Raw genomic sequence first — 6,000 nt, forward strand, 5'->3', positions numbered from 1 at the left:
AGAAGTGTACCGGGGAGGTGTTGGAGGTAGAGGTGTACTGGGGGAGGAGAAACAAAACCAGAGAAATTCCTTTCTCAATTTACTAACCAGCCTGCTAACCAACCACATTTCCCTGTCTGTTGAGGCTGAGGTGATGGGCACTGGTGAGGCTATATTGATGGACACTGATCAGGCTGCATTGATGGGCACTGGTGAGGAGGCACTGATGGGGCCACACTGATAGGCTGCATTCCTGGGCACTGATAGGCACTGATAAAGTTGTTAATATTTATTTTTGTAACTTAATTTTGCATAAAACATTTAATAGTGTAATTTCATGCAATATTTATGAGGGCGTGTTTTGGGGCGGAATCGGTGGCAGGGTAGGGGTTGGGTGGGGCAACTGGTGGCAAGTAACCCATAAGGCCTGGCTAGTAGCTCAGGACTTGAAATTTTGAGCCCTGTGATCAACAAACTGCCTTTTGTTCATTCAACTGCTTGCCTCTCATTCTTTGGTGAAGAAAGAATAGGGTTTCTTATATACTATATAGCCCCAGTGTGCAATCACCAATGATTCCATGGGGTCTTAATCTACAAAAACTGTCTTCCTTTCCTCTACTAGGCCAAAGTAAGCCTTTCTTGTCGCCATCACCTCAACAAGGCATGTGTCTAAGCTAGCGGCCTTGTCTTCTAAAAATGATTTCTGAACTCACACAAGGTCCACATTGTCGTACGGCCCAATGGATAATTTCTAAGGTAAAATAGAGAGTAGTATTTGTGGGAAGGAGTTTATATCAGTTAATCATAGTGACATAGAAGTGTCATCCCGATAAATTGATACGGGAAGAGAAAAGGTATAGTTCAAAGTCTTCCCGTATCCTTTCTAAGGTAGTTTCTGCTTTTCCACTGAACTGGGACATTTTGCTTCCATTCCTCTGTCCAGCCCCAATACATTAAAATTAGATTTCCCTTCACTGAATGAATATGTTTTATCTGTTGTGTGGTTATCTTGCAGCCTCTACTTCCTTTAGCTAAACTGACTCTTTTTGTCTTACCTGATGGTCTCTATAAAAGGGTGCCATCTTCTCTCTCCACTATCTCTTGGTGCCTCAGATAGATCAAGCCTACTGGTACCACTTTGTTTTCACTCCATTAGGTCTGTAAGTGCTTCTTGGACTTTTCAGCAGCGGGCATCTGTTCCTCAGATTTGCAAGGCCAACACCTGGCCTTCTGTTCATACATTTTTACCAGGTGGATGGGCAGGCCTCAGCTGATGCAAGCTTTGGGTGTAAGGTCGTCCAAGCAGTTCTATGAACTGAAGGCTCACAGTTTTTACTGTTGCTATGTTGGACTTGTATTGCTTTCCACACCTGTCAGTCACTGAGCTCACATCCTGTTAACTTTGCAATCAGCAATGATATAGTTAACTTCTAGTATTATAATTACACTTTAACCACTTGCTTACTGGGCACATAAACCCCCTTCGTTCCCAGGCGAAATCTCAGCGTCCGGCACTGCGTCGCTTTAACTGACAATTGCGCGGTCGTGCGACGTGGCTCCCAAACAAAATTGGCGTCCTTTTTTCCCCACAAATAGAGCTTTCTTTTGGTGGTATTTGATCACCTCTGTGGTTTTTATTTTTTGCGCTATAAACAAAAAAAGAGCGACAATTTAAAAAATATATATATTTTTTTTTACTTGTTGCTATAATAAATATCCCAATTTTTTTTTTAAAAAACTTTTTTTTCTCAGTTAAGGCCGATACGTATTTTTCGACGTATTTTTGTAAAAAAAAAAAAAAAATCGCAATAAGCGACTGGTTTGCGCAAAAGTTATAGCGCCTACAAAATGGGGAACAGAATTATGATTTTTTTTATTATTTTTTTTTTTACTAGTAATGGCGGCGATCTGCGATTTTTATTGGGACTGGGATATTGCGGCGGACGTATCCGACACTTTTGACACAAATTTGGCGCCATTCACATTTATACAGCGATCAGTGCTATAAAAATGCACGAATTACTGTATAAATGTGACTGGCAGTGAAGGGGTTAACACAAGGGGGTGAGGAAGGGGTTAACTGTGTAGCCTGGGTGTGTTATAACTGTGTGGGGGAAGGGGGGTGACTGGGGGAGGTGACCGATGCTGTGTCTCTATGTACAAGAGACACAGATCGGTCTCCTCTCTCCCTGACAGGACGTGGAGCTCTGTGTTTACACACAGAGCTCCACGTCCCTGCTGTCACCTGCCGTGTCACCGACGATCGCGTGTACCCGGCGGACATCGCGGCCGCCAGGTACACGCATCGGGTCTTCGGCGATGCGCCGGGACAGTTTTTACCCGCCGCGCGCCACCCAGTGGCGCGCGCGGGTAATGCACATAAAAGGCCGTGTTTAAACGGCCACTTGGCACTTGAGAACCGCGCTGCGGACGTATTTTGTCTATAGCGCGGATCTCAAGTGGTTAAAAACTACAAAATAAACGTTAACTTTTTTAAGCTTCTTCAAAATAGAACTAGAATATAAATCATGATCTTTATACAACCTTACTCTGTTATTGTTGGAAGCATCTATCACAGTTGAACACCCTTCCCACATGAAATCATGGTATTGGACTATAAGAAATAATGCCTGCTACCATAGCCCATAAACTAGACAGCAAAGGAGCAGAAGCATATCAAGGTCATTCCTGAGCATTTTATGAGAGTGTGTTCTTAGTGTTATTATTATTATTATTTAGGTACTTGTATAGCGCCGTCAATTTACGCAGCGCTTTACATATACAATGTTCATTCACATCAGTCCCTACCCTCAAGGAGCTTACAATCTAAGGTCCCTTAGGCCGCGTACACACGATTGGTCAAAACCGAAGAGAACGGACTGAAGGACCTTTTCATCGGTCCAAACCGATCGTGTGTGGGCCCCATCGGTCAGTTAACCTTCAGTTAAAAAAATGAGAACTTGCTTTAAAATTTAACTGATGGACACCTAACCGATAGGTCAAAACCGATCGTTAGTATGCAAAAGCATCAGTTAAAAACCCACGCATGCTCAGAATCAAGTCGACGCATGCTTGGAAGCATTGTACTTCGTTTTTTTCAGCACGTCGTTGTGTTTTACGTCACCGCGTTCTGACACGATCGTTTTTTTAACCGATGGTGTGTAGGCGCGACGGACCATCAGTCAGGTTCATCGGTTAAGCGATGACAACGGTCCTTCGGACCGTTCTCATCGGATTGACTGATCGTGTGTACGCGGCCTTACTCACATATACTAGGGCCAATTTAGGCACAAGCCAATTAACCTACCAGCATGTCTTTGGTGTGTTACACTGATTGCATTGTGCAAAATCTATAGAACCCTGACACTGCTAGCCCTCTTGTACCAATCTGAGTCCTTCTGAACTGAGAAATACAAACAGCAAATATGGAAAAAGATGCGGGTAGCTGCATTAGCTTTATTTAAAATACACATAGAACTTACATGATTTGTAAATCAATACATTAACTATATAGGGACTCCTACCAGAGTATTAGTTTGAGAACCTCAGCTCTGCCCTTCCTCTTTTTATACTGACACAGGGATGTCACAGACCATGGTCACTACTGTGCGGACATGCTCGTGTGTCTTCTACTGGTTTACCCGCCCACCTGGCCGACAATGTAATGTTATCAGCAGGTCAGGGGACAGGAAGTGCTGCAGATGAAAATGAAGAGCGGGAGTCTTCATATTTATAAGCGGGTAACCACCTGCTTGTTGACATCAAAGGTTGGGCAGGTGCCACCCTCTGTCCAGATCTGCAGCTCCTCCCACCCCCTGCCCTGCTGATTGGATGATATCGTTGGCCTGATGGGTGGTAGAGCCAGAAGAGGACACATGGACTTATAACAGTCTCTGTCCTGCCAAACATGGGTCTTTTGCACAGGACTTAGGCCCCGTACACACGACCAAACATGTCTGCTGAAACTGGTCCAGTTTCAGCAGACATGTTTGGCCGTGTGTAGGCCCGAGCGGACCATTTTCGGGCGGATCGGACAGGTTTCCAGCGGACAACTGTTTCCTGGACTTGCTTTAAAACAGTCCGCTGGAAACCTGTCCGCCCGGACATGTACGGTCGTCTGTACAGACCTACCGTACATGTCCGGCCGCCCGCCATCCCTCGCATGCGTCGAATGACTTTGACGCATGCGTGGAAGCATTTAAAAGGCAGGCCCGCCCACGTCGCCGCGTATTGTTTACGCGCGGACTTCTGTTCGATGGTGTGTACAGCCATCGAACAGAAGTCCCCGGGCAGACATGTCCGATGAAAACGGTCCACGGACCGGTTTCATCGGACATGTCTGCTCGTGAGTACAAGGCCTTAGAGATTGGAAAGGGGGCAGTAATGTTAGAGAGGAAATGGGGGGGGGGCAGACTGTAGGGGGAGTGTGATTGCTAGGGGCACTGTAATATAAAGGGGACTGCACTGAAAGGGGCACTGTAATCATTACAGTGCAGTCCCCTTTATATCAGTTACCCCTTTACAGTACAGTCCCCTTTATATTACAGTGCAGTCCCCTTTACATCACAGTCCCACTTTATTTTACAGTGCAGTCCCCTTTACATTGCAGTCCCACTTTACATTGCAGTGCACCCTTTACAGAGCAGTTCCCATTACATTAATGCAAAGCGAACTGTACTGTAAAGGGGTACTGTGATGAAAAAGAGGACTGCACTATAATGTAAAGGCGGGCTGTGATTTGAAGGGGAACTGAAGGCACCATGGAACTGCTTTAAAGGTGGGACTGTAGACACTCATATAAAGGGGGCATTGTGCTGTAAAGGGGGTTGTGGGGTCAAGGGGGCTGAGGATAGCCCCCTTGACCCCAGTCTCTAGGAAAATTGGCAGCCATGAAACCGGACTCCAGTGCAAAAAAGGCTGGGGACAGCTGCGCTAGCACATGACCCATGTTGGTTATGCACAAACCTATCAGTTGGGGGTCTCCCGCTGAATTCTGCATTAACTGCATTTTAGAAAGTGGCATACATTTATATAGTCAATTAGGAACAACACCTGACTATTGTGTTAGGCAGATAAATGATTATGACTTCCTGTTCATTAAACAGACTCTATGAGATTGTTTTCTCCAGTAGATTGTTTTTTCGCATATGACACTTATGCATAGCATGCACTTTCACATAACATAGTACACTCTATTTATCAAATTAAGAAAGGAACACAAAGTGTAAAACTGTTTGATCAAATCCTCAAATTGTAATAAGACTAATATTGTGTTACCATTAGTAAACCAATAGTAACTGAGCATAGATCTAAGTGTTCCAAGAGGTTTATAACTGATTTAATCATATACAGCCCTCTATGTGATGCCAGCTTGGGGGTGGAAAACTTTACAAGGCATCCTCCTGGAAGTCTAGTTCTTCCTTGGGGTCAGATAAGAGTTTAGTGAGTCCAGATTCCGAGTCACGGATCTGTAAATTGTTGTACAGCAATTCAGCCATATCTGCCATCTGCAGGAAAAGTTGAAAAGTCAAATCAGATGTGCTTTTTACTAGATGTTTCAACTGTACTGAATGGTAGAGCCATATATCATTCTTCAAAGGCTGCCAGGCAACCACTAGCTGTTAGGAAGCCTGTTCCTATGATCATTTTACTACCAAGGAAATATTTTTCTTAGACTGTTGAATAAAAAAAAAGACGAACACAAATTAATGTAAAAATTGTTACTTTTAAAGCTGATAATAGGCAAGGAATAAATATATATATATATTAAAGAAAATTAACAAATACATGTGAAAAACAAAACATTCTGTAATTATAATTTAAAGTGGACTATAAAATGTGCAAGCCTGAGATCACCAGCCAGTTGACTTGGTACAAGCAAACACTTCTTTAATTTTCATAACAGGCACACAGAAACTAGCTGATTCTCAGGAAGGGATAAAAAACTAAATGAGTGCATCCACTTCTGGTACACCAAAAATAAATTAGGCTCCTCCAGTAACATTCGTCCTAGCAGAGTCT

The sequence above is a fragment of the Rana temporaria genome, chromosome 1 (assembly GCF_905171775.1).
Source record: "Rana temporaria chromosome 1, aRanTem1.1, whole genome shotgun sequence".
NCBI classification, from domain to species: Eukaryota; Metazoa; Chordata; class Amphibia; order Anura; family Ranidae; genus Rana; species Rana temporaria.